General features: G+C 45.3%; 1 long non-coding RNA gene across 1 annotated transcript in view; it reads left to right on the top strand.

Moving 5' to 3' along the window:
* Positions 1–1,288: 1,288 nt before the first annotated feature.
* LOC123478900 (uncharacterized) overlaps positions 1,289–14,104 on the top strand; it is a 41,659-nt gene continuing 28,843 nt past the window's right edge. The window contains exon 1 of the long non-coding RNA XR_006654310.2: positions 1,289–1,365. This is a non-coding gene — a long non-coding RNA (uncharacterized lncRNA). The remainder of the gene's footprint in view (positions 1,366–14,104) is intronic.

The raw sequence follows: 14,104 nt of genomic DNA, 5'->3' as shown, positions 1-14,104 counted from the left end.
AATTGAGGGTTTAAAAGGGGATGAGATCCCTGAGGGATTGTGATTAATTAGAAAATTTGGATCTCTAAAACCCATGTTGACATTTTAGGATCTATCTATCTATTCATTAATCTAGTTACACATGTGAGGAGCTAAATCGTGTGCCACAAATTCATATTTTGAAGTTCTAACCCCCACTACCTCAGAAAGTGGCTGTTTTAGAAAATAAGGTCTTAAAGAGGTAATTAAGACATTTGGACACAGAACAAGACAGAGACACAGGCACAAAGAGGAAGACCAGGTGGGGACTCCTGGAGAAGACAGCCGTACACAAACCAAGGAAGGAAGCTTTAAAAGGTACCAACCCCACCAGCATCTTGGTATTTGGCTTCTGTACAAATATACAATAACAAAAAGTACCTGCTAGTACAGTTGGAAAGGAGGCTGAGTAACACTGGCTCAGAGGAACTACCTGGACACAGGAGATCTAATGAAGATGTCTAATATTAGCACTGAAGACTTTTTAAATACAAAGGAAATTTAGATAACCCTTTATGTCTTTCAGGCTAAAGAGGTTTCCTAAGGTCTAATGAACAGATTAGAAATCATGGTAGATTGTTTTACGAAGTTCAAAAATTTTGTCCAAACATTAAGAACTCTCAACATTAGTTATAAATATACAAGGAAATTTTTTAAAATGGCAAATTAGTATTTATTTAGCATATTATAGACTAAAACATTAGACATATTGAGAAATAATGTTTTATTTCTTTATAAAATTTTCAAGAGTTTTAAGCAGTGCTTGCCTACTTCTTTTATTGTGAAGCTTCTAGTGTAGACCAAGTGTCTCTTCTATGCTTGGGTGGATTGTCATGCTCCTTTCTGAATTTGGGTCAGCTTCCGATGTTTTACCTTTGGCACTTCTAATACCATAAAGTATCTCCAAGAGTTCCTTTAATATGAACTTTTTTTGCAGCACCTTCATCCTTTTTGTCACAACCACTTTCCTCATCGGTTTCAATAGGGTCACCTCGCTCCCACGCTGCACATCTGGACTCTCTGGAACAACAGCTGCATCCGTATTCCCGCGGCTGGGCATTACTCTCGAACTCTGTTCAGGTCTGATTAAACTTTCACTTCCCGCTTTATCACTTTTTGTGTCTCTCTTTTGGTCATCCATTTCTGTAAAATGTTATGTGGGCTTATCACTGGGAGCCAAGGAGGCCCCACTGCCGCACGCTTGCTATCTGTGCACGAAGTGATAACACATGCGCAGTGGCCAGTCACCCGCAGACTCTGGGACGTGATGGGTCCCTGGCCGCGGCGCACCTCTGTGGTTTACGTAGTGATGTGTGGCCTGAGGAGCAAGCAGCAGAGTCGTGCTTGGTGAATTACTCTCACAGTACGGGAGTAACTGATACTGGACCTGGGTTGCTGGGGGCTGGTGTTATTTAACTTCCGTTACTGTGGGGTGACCGAAATTCGTGCCTCTGGGGAGTGCGCAAGGGCAGGGCTGCCTGTGTACTCTGTACTGTGATGTGTGTCTGATAAAACAAGGCCTAGATCATCAGAGAGCTTTTTTGTTATTCCTGGCCTTCAGTCTATAGACGTTCTTGTTGATGGCATCGTGTGTGAACGAGCTTTTCTTCTCCCAGAAATGGCATATTCAATCCTCCTATTGGAACCCATTGCTCAAAAGGCATCTGAGCGGAATTTGCTTACCTGAGGCTTTCTCCAGAGGCTTCCATGCTGTGCTCCTCAGTGTGTTTCCAATGGTGACTGAGCAGGGGGAACAGGGGTCAGCGCTAGGGAGGCTGTGGGCTTTCTCAGAAAATGTAGTATATTAATGCACATCGTGACTCTCCCTGAGACGTATTGTGCTTCCAGATGCTGAACTGCTATCATTTAAAAAGTGTCATTGGTTAATAACAGCTTTATAGGAAATGTCTCAGTCTCCTGGGGTTGCCATATAAAGTTCTACACACTGGGAAGCTTAAGCAAAATAATTTACTTTCTCACAGTTCTGGGGGCTGGAAGCCTGAGGTCAAGGTTCAAGCAGGTTTCTCCTGAGGCCTCTGGCCTTGCCTTGAAGACGGCCACCTTCTCCCTGTCCTCACCTGGTCTTCCCTTTGCACACCCACATCTCTGTGTCCAAACGTCTTCTTTCAAAGATGCAAGTCAGAATGTATTAAGGCCCACACAACAGCCTCATTTTAATTTAGTCAGCTCTTTTAAGGCCTTATCTCCAAATGTAGCACATTCCAAAGTACTGGGGTTGAGGGATTCAACATATGCATTATTTAGGGGGAGGAATTCAACCCATAAGAGGAAGTTAAGGAAACACAGCATATTAATTATAAAATGAACTGTGATTTTAGAAATTTTTAAGAACCAGGGAAAAATGTGTGATAGATTCAAGGAAATGTGGTAGTGCACACTATTTGTCAAATTTATTTGACCCTAGCATACTTTTTTCATAAATCATCCCATTGAATGGTATTATATGGCTCATACTTAATATAAAATGTTGAAATGGCTGCTAAATAGGCAGTAGAAAATAACTCCCTCATTTTAATAAAATATAGATAAATATATCTACTAAAATGAGCTTTTGTTTGGGAGTCCCTAGTTGTTTAAATATGTTCATAGGAAATTTACCACAATCTTTAGAGGGTGAGACTCTTGGTCTTCAAGTCCCAGTTTAAGGGGCTCCTTAATGGTTGTCACTTGCAAAATGGCCCCAGTAGGAGTGATCCTTCCTTTCGTGATCCTTACTCTGCGCTCCTGCTTAGTGCTAAATCCACGCTTCTCAGTCAGGATTCTTTGGGCTGCACGTGTGCCTCCCCTCAACTTGGGCTGCCTCTAGCTTCCCAGTGCACGATCCTAAACCCTGGGAAGTGTCTGCAGGACTTCCCCCAGCATGCAGATCTGCTCAACCTGGAAATAAGGGCCAATGGAAAAATGTTCCTGCCACTCAACCTTCAGACAGATGATTCTGAGATGTACTTCAAATACCCTAGCAAGATCTTTCTCCACGTATCTGCCTTGGTGGCTATTTTTATAACACCTCTTTGTATTATTGAGTTTTCCTTCTTTCCTCCCCCCACTCCCCCAACCCTCTTCCCAAATAAATGACTGCATGTAACACTCTGCCTTCAGGAAAAACCAGGCTGAGGCAGATGGGGTCACAAGTCCTGGGTCTTTGCCTGGGGTCCCCATATGGGAGTGGGCTAGAATGAGATGCTGTGGTTAGGGTGGGGAAGGCACAAATGCCCAATGGAAAGGAGTGCTGTTTCCAAGAGCAGAGGAGAAACAAGCTGCACAGATGAAAAACAGGAGAGAGAGAATGAGCTATCCACTATATATGATGGCCTTCAGTAGTGGTGGAAACGAGGCTCCTAAGAACGTGGCTTATGAAATGGTCAGGCTGGAGGCTTGCCCACAATGATGCCACCATGGTATTTAGTGTGCCTCCTATGTTCCACCCACTAGAGGATACAAAACAGCCACATTTCCCAATTTTTTGACACCCCAAAACACACTTGTAGAAGAGGCAAGACTATTGTTTTCATTATAAAGATGGAAAACCAAGGCGAAATAATTAACTGCTCTCCCAAAACCAGAAAAGAAAGTCGCTGCTGAGTTTGGGATTCCATTTGGGCTTCCTGCCCATGCCACTGAGCCCCACCTTTTACTGAAACCCTAGGGAAGGTTTGCTGGCTTTCCTGGAAGGCAGAGGTTTGCATTTGCATGCCCTGTGCTGGGGCCTTTATCTGGGTGCAGGCGGGAGAGTGTCGCACTCGTGTGCCTGGGGAAAGGGAGGGGAGGGTAACCATTCTGACAAGGCAGGCTTGGGAATGGCTGCACCGTGGATGATTGGCTTCCCTGACAGGACTTGCACTGCCAGAGAAGTCTCCCTGACTCTGTCTGTGGACACCAGAGGACAGAACGCAGCTCAATTCTCTACAAACTTGAGCCATGCTAACATACTATTCTTTAAAAAAATAAGTAACTGCTTGTAGTAAAATGCAAAAAAAAAAAAAAAAGACTGACCCAGTGGTTAGCTGTTATTTTTTATGTGTTGGTGAAAAAAAACGATTTGCAGGAGGAATTGTCTCCACTCAGGAATTCTGTGAAATACAGACCAAAACAGGCTTCATTTTTGTTGTTTTTTCTTATGATGTTTCTGATTCACTCTCAGTCCTTGGGTGTGATGCCTGGGCCTGTATATTTAAGGAGGAATAAATAGGGGACCGACACGTATTTAACATTCATTCATGGTATTGACATAGGTCACTTTATTTATTCCCACGGAACCCTGTGAGACATGTGCTATAATTCCCCTTTTCGCCGATGAGCATCCTGGAGCTTAGAGAGGATCGGTAACATGGGCAGCACTGGGCAAGCTGACCCCAGGCCAGTGCCGTCTGCCTCGCTGGGCCTCCCAGGCCACCCCCCTGCTCCCGGCACTGCTGACCCACACAATGAACCAGCTGCGGATTTTCTGGGGGTCCACTGCCACAAGGATCCCAAGTCATGAAATCATGGTTTTGTCTTATTTTTTTCAAATGTATTTTCCCTACTTTTTATTATAGATGTCAGCTTTTCCTCCTTCCTCAAAAGTTTTTATCTTTATTACCACACACACACGCTACCCTATATCTGGGTGGGAGGAAGTGGAGACAGCACACAGCAAAAGAGCATGTTAAATCCGCATAACCACATGTCTCAGTTAGGCTACAGTAACCAAGTACCAGAGACTGGGGGGCTCATAAACAACCGAAATTTCGTTCTCACGGGTCTGGAGGCCGGAGGGCTGAGATCAGGTGCCAGCAGGGCCAAGTGAGTGTCCTCTCTCAGGTCTCAGCCTTTTTTCTTGTCGTGTCTGCACGCGGCAGAAGGAGGGTGAGGGAGCTCTCTGGGTCTCTTGTGTCAGCGTGCAATCCCATGTATGAGTGCTCCACCCATGCGTCCTAATCACCCCAAGGGCCCCACCTCTTAATACTATCATACTGGGGGTTAAGTTTCAACATGTGAATTTTGTCAGAGACGCAAACATCCAGTCCACTTTTGGCACCCCATTTCATCACTTCTGGGAGGAGCACTTTCTCAGGCTTTAACTGTTCTGAGATCGCCACATCTTGTGCTCACCGTCCTCGAAGCAGCCTCGCACCACAATCGCCTGTTGTCGCTGTAGGAGCATCCGCGCTCAGGGAGCGAACAGGAATCAGAGTCTTGGAGGAAACTCCCAAAGACAATTGTGGAGCACTTTTAAAGGAAATACGGCCTTATCAGAACTCTCCTGAAAGTTCTTGATGACTCACAGGATAATGGTGTTTGGAAAAACATGGATTTCAAAGTCCTGCCTCAAAGAGTGACTCCAAAGAGGTAGATTCTTAATGTGAAGCTGTTTTAGTCACATGGTAACTGGTTTGTTTAGCCTGTATTTCCTTTTTGTGTATGCAGGAGAGTGACATATGATTTAAAAATTCTATGTCCAAAAAGGTCTAAAAGAGCTCTTCTAGTAAATTTAAAATAAAAATCCTAAGTGCTAAGAAAGCATCCTGACGCATACAGTTAGATATCAGCATCCTTGTCTTCTTAGTGTTTCATGGAACAATGGTGTACCTCACACAACTGAAGGTTCAGATTCCATGGAATATGGTAGTGTTTATGTTCGATGTTTCAATAGCTATCAATCTGTTTCTAATGTATTCATGCAGAAATATGAGTCATCTTGCCATTAAACTATTTTCAAAATCTTATGGAAGCCTGCCAATGGTTTTTACATTTAGCTAAGAAACCTTCTTGCTCTTGAGAGGGGAAGTTCCAATATTATATATTTTGGGGTAAGTTTTTGTTAATCTTGGCATTTTTTCAAATCCTCACCTGAGGGCATGTTTATTGATTTTAGAGAGAGGGGGAGGGAGGGAGAGAGAGAGGGAACATCCATGTGAGAGAAACATGGATCATTGCCTCTCGCCTCCCCTGCCCCCCAACTGGGGGCCAAACCCACAACCCAGGCATGCGTCTGACTGGAAATTGAATCCATGACCTTGTGGTTTGCAGGACGATGCTCCAACCAACTGAGCCACACTGACCAGGGCTAATCTTAGCATTTGTCTAAAACAAAAAATTAAATTAAAATGAAAACAAATGAAAGACAAGCAAAATGAAAATGCTTGCATTATAAAATGTAAAATCTAGAGAACAAAAGCTCAGTCCTATAAAGTTGGTGTGGCTCCGATAAGAGCATTTCAGTCCAAAGCCTTGCCTCTTTGCTCCTGCACTGACAAGCTCACGGTCAGAGATGCCTGTGTCCTTGAGGTCCCCTGGTCGTGCCCCACGCATTTATGTATTAATGTATTTAAACAGAAAATTTTAACTTTACCACTGGAGCTTCAGGTGTGTTTATTTATACTGTCTTTGCTTTTAGAAAACACTAATATCATAAAAAAATTCAGCCTTACATTACTTCCCATGTGCTTCGAGTTTATGCAGTGCATATGGGGGCACTGAAAGAAAGAGAAACCAGGAGAGTCTGGCTTGAAGGGCACGGGCTTCAGCTTTGTCACTTGTTTGGAGATAAATGGAAAAGAGATCTATTCTTTCCATTTTGCACCATCCTTTTAGTACTGGCACTGCCACGCAGGCATCGTGTCTGGCTCACAGCTGCTTCTGGGCTGGGAGGAAAGTGCCTTTCCAAGAAAGCAGAGTACAGACCCCCATTTGTGTGCGCCTGCATTAAACACAGCTCCCACCTAAACCCAGCTCCCTCATCTGGGCTCTGGTGCCTGCTTGGTCTTTTGACCGAGCAACTCCTCTTCTTCCCCAGCCCTGAAGCCAAGGTCCTCAGGGTCACCCTCCCTGCCCACCATGGCAGGGAGCCCAGGTCTGCCCTTCCACAGGCACTCGTCTCCCTGCTGGCCTGGCGCCTCTGGGGCTCCAGATGGGGGCCAGAGTTTGCTCCCAGTATCCCGATACCTTGAGAGGGAGAAGGGCTTCAGCCTTTATGGCCAGGTGGCTTTGCAGCTTAAAACCTTTTGATGGTGCTCCATTGCCCTCAGGGACAGGTCCAAAGTTCTATAGCAGCTTCCAAAATCCTTCATGATCTCTTCTGGCTTCTGTGCATCTTCCCCTGTGTCACTCTCTGTCCCCTGGCCCTCTGCATCAATTCTTCTGCCACTCTGAACCTGGTCCAGTCCCCCCAGACTCCTCAGCTGCCCCTCGTTCCTTGGCCTCTGCAGTGGGTAGGATTTGTTTTCAGGGAGTCCTGCAAATGCACTGCCCCAAACCTCATTGTTTTGATGGGAAAGCACATTCCAAACCACTTCAAACCCACATTTGGAACACAGTCAGTCAGCTGTAAGCCAGGGCCTACACAGATTTTGTTAAACAAATCCAGTTACCAACCCCCCCCCCCAGTAGGACCCCTTTTTAGAGCTTTGGAAGCTTCCACTCAAAAGTGTGATCCATATGTGCCTGCTTTGTTTGGCACGGGAAGGCATTTGGAATAGATCTGGGCAAACATTGAACTCCAAGGTGGCTCTGGTAAAGAGCGCAAGCTCTTATGGGACTGCAGACAGGAACAGTCAGCACACCAAGGAAGGCCCTGAAGCAAGGGTAGGTGACACACCCAGTTCACCTGCAAAAGACACTTGGGCCCAGTGCAAGCTCATGCTCAGGGGTTAATAGGTGTGAAATTGGTATTTATGGGCAGTGCTCTTCATTGTGTGGCTTCTGCAAGCTCCCACCTTCTTTCTAACCTTGGCAGGACACTTCCCTTTCCTGTAGTTCAAATATATGCCAGAGCCTTGGCTTTGTCTCAAGGTTTCTGATGCCGTATAAGGAAACATTTCTAGTTCCTCTTATCAAGCCAGCAGGTGACTTTTCTCTGGCCACAGTGAAAGCAGAGGCTTACTCACGTGAGCCCTGGATGGTGGGCCAGAGTCAAGGTCACCCCAGGGTGCAGCATCTGAGGGACTGAACCGCAGGGTGGGCTCTCTGGAGGCAGCTTCATGGGGATGGAAAAGGCAAATCTCCTGGGCATCTCGGCTGAAGCAAATCCGTGACTAGGCCAACCCTGTGTGTTTGTGGAAGATGAAGGAGGGACTCCCCGCCCATGCGTGTGTATGCATGCACGGGTCTTTATAGCTCGGCGGTCAGCGGGTATGATGAGTCCCAGGGCTGGTTTAACTCTATTTCACGACCACTTTCAGGTCAAGTTGTCCTCGGTGATAGCTGTTCATCGAGTGCTAACTATAGCCCAAGCTTTGTCCTAAGGGCTTATATACATGATCCCATTTAATTCTCACATCAATTCCTGCACCAAGCACTGTTTCCTTATTTAACACACGAGGAAACAGAACTGTGAGAGCAATGTTACCTTCCAAATCCTGAGGCCAGGTCCTTCTGACGCTACAGCCTGCGAGCTGTTCCGCCATCGTTCGTCTTCCTGGGGACTATGTGGGAACTGGGGCCGCTTCCCCTCCAGAGGTGCAATAGAGGAAGGAAACTAAGAACATATTGCCAGAATTTCCCTCAGCATTCTTAAAATATGTTAATAGAAATACAATAAAAGTGGCTAGATGCTGAGATTCAGGGATAAAAAACCCATTTAATTTGAGACCTTCCCTCTGTTTTCTTTTTATGGCCACTTCTAACTTCAGTTAGTTGCCTTACTCCCCCGCTCAAAGCCTTTGGCCAGCACCCACGGTCCACAGGGGCAGATCCCAACCTCTTAAGTGGCTTCCCCGGTCCTCCAGAGCCCTTCATTGTCTGAGCAGACACACTGCACCCGGGACAATGACACCATTTTGGTGAAACCTCTCTCAGGAAACAATGTCAGACCAGTGTCCACGTGAAAAAGACACTTGGGTGTTGGTGGGAAAGCCCGTGGTTGGAGCGACTCAGGACTTGGGAGAAGAACAGTTACTCTGCTTGTTATTTCCTGCAGAATCCTTCAGCTTGCTCAGCCTTCCTGGAGCTAGGGCCAGCCTAGCAGTTTGGGGGTCCTTCTCCTTTATATACCTTTCCCACACCCTGAGGGCTGAGCTAATCAAGTGTGAGGCTTCCCTGTGGGGGAGTGTGCCCATTCTGCTGGGTAAAATGCACAGCTGCATTTTGCTGCTGGAAAAATATTTATTGAAGGCCTGGCTACAGCTGGGATAGTTTGACAACTTGTGAGGCACAAACATTCTTTATCTGCAGGATGAGGTTAGTTTCTGTTTGGGCCTGGTGTTTTTGTAAGAAGGAAATCGCTTCCACAAGCATCAGATTAGATCCAGGAAACATCGCAGGACCGCGAAAAACGATAGACACAGAGCATCAGGACTTCTCGTTGGTCACTACTGCCACCTCCTGGCTGAACCTGTCAACTACATGGTATGGGCCTCCTAGAGAAACTAAGATTCTTGTACACACCCTACCTGATTTTCCCCGATTTACAAGCTCAGTGTAGTGCAAAAAAAAAAAAAAAAAAAAAAAAAAGGAGAGAGAGAAATAATTTAAATACAGATTTACTGGTATTTTTCATATTAGAACAGTGATAAAGCATACACAGGAATGGTAAATAAAAACATTTGAGGCAATAAGGAAAAGAGTTCATCTGAGCATTTATTACATCTTCTGATTTAGCTTTGTTGAAAATAAGTGTTCAGCCTTTATCTGAGTTTCTAAAACCTCATGCCCACTCTGTAAAGCTGCCATCTTAGCAACTTTAGGGCAATTTTACCAATCATTTTGGAAAAGTGGTACAAAATTAAGGGTTTCAGTATAATTACAACATAAAACTTATTGGGTGTAAGGCATGCCTTTAAATTATGCACTGAAATATTAGATTTGGTATGTCCTCATCACCATTTCATATTGGTTTTATTCTTAGGGTCTCACTCTCCAGAAATTTAAATTCTAATTTAGAAAAAGGTTTATTGTAGCATGCTTCCAATACACATATATTGACAGAGGCAGAGCTGTTTTTCCAGTTATTTAAGTTATATTTTTTACCTTTAATACCAAATGTGCTGAGATCACAGGCAGGTGATTTCAAAACTGTATTGAGGATATTGGCAGAAACTTCTCGGCATCCTTTCTCTCCTTCTTTCTCAACAGCAGAAACTGGAGATGCTTGGCTGGCCCATGGCCACTGTGTTAGTCTGGGTGTTATGAGAAACAGATGCTAAGAAGGAATTATACGTGCAAGGAACTTATTAGGGAGACCATCTGTTAGAGAATATGGGGAGGGAGCTAAGGAAGACTGGCAGGACCACCAGACTACTGAGCAAGCCTGACCCCAAATGCAAGAGAGAAGGAAGGAAGGAAGGAAGATAGGTTGGTTCTTAAACTCCAGTGTGGTTCTAACAAAGTTCTGCAAAGCTGTGAGGCAGGGGTCCTGGACAGGTGAGGAAGCAACCGGGCCGCACAGTAGGAGGTGAGCAGCAGGAGAGTGAGCAAAGCTTCATCTGTACTTATAGCCACTCTCCATCACTCGCATTACTGCCTGAGCTCTGCCTCCTGTCAGATCAGGGGCAGCATTAGATGCTCATAGGAGCACAAACCCTACTGTGAACTGTGCATGTGAGGGATCTAGGTTGTGAGCTCCGTATGAGAATCTAATGCCTGATGATCTGAGGTGGAGCTGAGGCAGTGAATGCAGTGCTGGGGAGTGGCTGCAAATACAGATTATCATCAGTACAGAGGTTTGACTGCACAGAGACCATAATAAATCAATTGCTTGCAGACTCATATCAAAACCCTATCAGTGAATGGCAAGTGACAATTAAGATGCATCTGGTGGCATGCTATAAAGCCATGCCCTCTAGCCCCCAGTCCATGGAAAAATTGTCTTCCACAAAACTGGTCTCTGGTACCAAAAAGTTTGGGGACCACTGCTGTAAGAGATCGCTGTGGCAGGCAGATTTCAGAGATGATCCCAATGACCCCTGCCTCCTGGTACCCATGCCCTAGTGAAATTCCTTCCCTTTGAGGGTAGACCCAACCTAGGACTAGCTTCTAATGAATAGAATATGGCAAAAGTGATAGGATGTCACTTCCATGATGCTACAAAAGACTGAGACTTCCTCCTTACTGGACTCTCTCTCTTGCTAATTTTGATGAAGTAAGCTGCCACGTTGGAAGGTCCCACACAAAAGGAGACTGAGGGCAGCCTCCAGCCAACAATCAGAAAAGAACTGAGTCCCTCAGTCCAATATCCTGTGAGACATTGAATCCTGATAACAGCCACTAGGTGAGCTTGAAAGCAGATCCTTCCCTGGTCAGGCCACAGCCCTGGCTGGCACTTTAACTTCAGCCTTGTGAGTGTTCTTGAAGCAGAGGACCCAGATAAACTGCACCTGAATTCCTGGCCCACAGGAACGGTGATGCAATAAATGTGTGTTGTTTTAAGCCACTAAATTCTGGTATAATTGGTTATATAGCAACAGATAGTTCATAGAGTTCTCAGCCAATGTTGCCCATCAGTGAAGCCTTATGGACTCCTAGAAATGAGCCTGTGTTAGTCAGTACTCCTGATGCGCTCAGCGCTGGTTGGGGGTGCAAATGTGGTGGTGGATTGAACAGTGCACTAGGTGGGGGCCCTAGGACAATTATATCTCCTGCATTCAGAGATGTGAGAGGAACTTTCTCATTGCTGCTAAAGACACTCAGAACAAAGAGTATGTTCCCCATCTTCCCTTGAAGCTTGGATGGCATTGTGATTGTGTTCCGGTCAATATGGTGTATGTGTAAGCCATATATACAACTTTCAGGAAGGGTCCTTTAAAAAGAGGGTTATTTCATCTCAACCCTTTCTCCTCTCTTGCTGGCTGGAATGTGATGAGATGACTGGACCTAGGCAGCTGTTTTGGACCATGAGACAGAAGCCATCTATGGAGTATGATGAAGCTACAAAACAAGGCAAGCCAAAGCCCCAACAATCATGAACTGCCTAGTTTCACTGGAGAAAGAAATAAACTTTTGACTTGTATAAATCTCTGCTTGTTTCTCTGTTTCTTGAAACAGACCTTAATTCTAATTGAAAAAAAATTATACACTTTCTATGTAAAGTCTGAAGGTTAAGAGAGTAAATGTTTTCCAGAGGATAAATCATGGCACTAAGAAAAGTTTAATTACTTAGGGCTATTACTGGAAGGTAATATTTATTCCCTATGGTGAGGGTGGTAGTGGGTAGATCTCACCTTTCTATTGTTAGGAGGGTATCCCTCTCGTCAAGGAGAAGAGAAAGAAACCATTTATGTTCATCATGGAGAAGTCTTTGAAAATAGCGTGTAAGAAAGCAGCTAACCACCCCACTCCCCTTCTGTGTGCCAGGCTAAGAACATTGGCCTCAGTGGTTAACAGGTTTGTTAAATGAAGGGACTAAGAAGGAAACCAGCTTGATTTTAATTGTCTGCTAAATCTGTTGAAAAGTAACTTCCTTTAAACTAATTCTTTCTGAAGCTTTCAAAGATTGAGGACATGGTAAATTTTACCCTTTGCCAGACTTGTCATTGATTCACCCCAGAACCATGCTCTGGCCGTGGCATAGAGGGGCAGGTATTTTCTGGAAGGATATAGTGGTTCTCTCTGATGACTTTCAAAACATAAGTTTGCTCACAAAGAGTTTTTGTCCATTTTGACCATAGTATTTTTAGCCCTCACATGTATTTTCAATGTGTGGCATCTGAGGGTAAGCAAGTTCCAAGTTTACTAAGTGTTGGCAGGTTAGGCATCAGGGTGGAGGATGGGCAAATGCGTGGGCCTAGAGACACACCCACCTTGCCTGGCCTTGACTCTGCCACCCAACTGCTTGTGTCACCTTGGGCAAGGGCTCGGTCTGTGAGGCTGTTTCCTCATTGGCCCCGTAGAGTTAAAACAGTCCCTTGCTTATGGGCTTGCTGTGAGAATTAAGTTTAATAAAGCATGAACAGTCTTAGAGGCCTGGTCGAGGGCTGGGCTTGTTGTGAATACACAGTAAGCATTAGCTATTACTGTTAATATTAACACCACTTTCCAGTCATGTGTTGTCCAGCATCATGCCCACTGCCCATGAGCAGACGTTAAGCTCTGGGAAAGAGGCGAGTCCAAACTGTGCTGTGCTGTGACACTAACATACAGACTAGATTTTGAAGACTTAGTATGAAAATAAGAATGTAAACTATGTCCCTGGTAGTTTAAAATTAAAAAAAAAAACTTTAGATATATCATGTTAAATACAATATATTATTAACATTAATGTCACCTATTTCTTTTTCTTTTTAAATGTGGCTACTAGAAAATTTAAAGTTACATGTATGGCTTGACCTCAGGCAGGTTTTGGATAGCCTGGGTCTCGGCAGAGGGCGGGGTGAGTGGCAAAGTGAATCAGGGATCCGTGGCCCACTTGAGCACCACCTGGTGGTTATCAGGGCCTGGGACAAAAGAGGCAGAGGTTTAATCCACTTCCAGGGGCACCGTGGACACTGACACAATTCAGTTCCACAGATACTGACTGAGGTCGAGGAGTGATCATCTGAGGAAGCTGCACTCAGCCAACGTCAGTCTAAAGACTGGCTGGGGAGCTGGGGGTGCAGGCAGTGTCGGGCTGGAGAGGTGCAAGACAGGACCCAGGCTGCAGCCTCGGGTTCTGGTGGAGCACACTGCTGACAGAAAATCGAACGGCAGGGGGTTAGCAGAGGCCTCGACCAAGGGGGCAGCAGTTTAGGGGTAGGAAATCCACTTCTCAGGGGTGCTGTTGGTCCAAACACAGTTCAATTCCACAGATATTTATGAGAACTTATTTTACTCGACACCCTCAATCAGAAACTGAAAAAAACACAGTGCCTGACTGCAAGGTGCTCAGAGTCTAGTGGGACAGACGGTGGAGGACAGGTGAACGAGTAACTGCAGCACAAGTGATAACCTGCTGTGCCCATTGCAGAGAGAGTGAGTCCACTCTGTGGATAAGGAACAGTGTGCTAGAGAAAGCAACATCTCGCTCGACTAGGCTGTATGCGAAAGTAGGGGGAAAGAGGGAGATGCACATTCAGGGTAAGGGAGCAGCATGTGCAAAGGCCGGGGTCAGCAGAGTGCTGTGGCTCCTTCAGCTGCAAGAAGCTCAGTGCTGCTTCACAGTAGAGTGAAAGGTGGG

Source organism: Desmodus rotundus, chromosome 3 (genome assembly GCF_022682495.2).
Source record: "Desmodus rotundus isolate HL8 chromosome 3, HLdesRot8A.1, whole genome shotgun sequence".
In the NCBI taxonomy this organism is placed as follows: Eukaryota; Metazoa; Chordata; class Mammalia; order Chiroptera; family Phyllostomidae; genus Desmodus; species Desmodus rotundus.
This window is presented reverse-complemented; position numbering and strand designations above follow the sequence as displayed.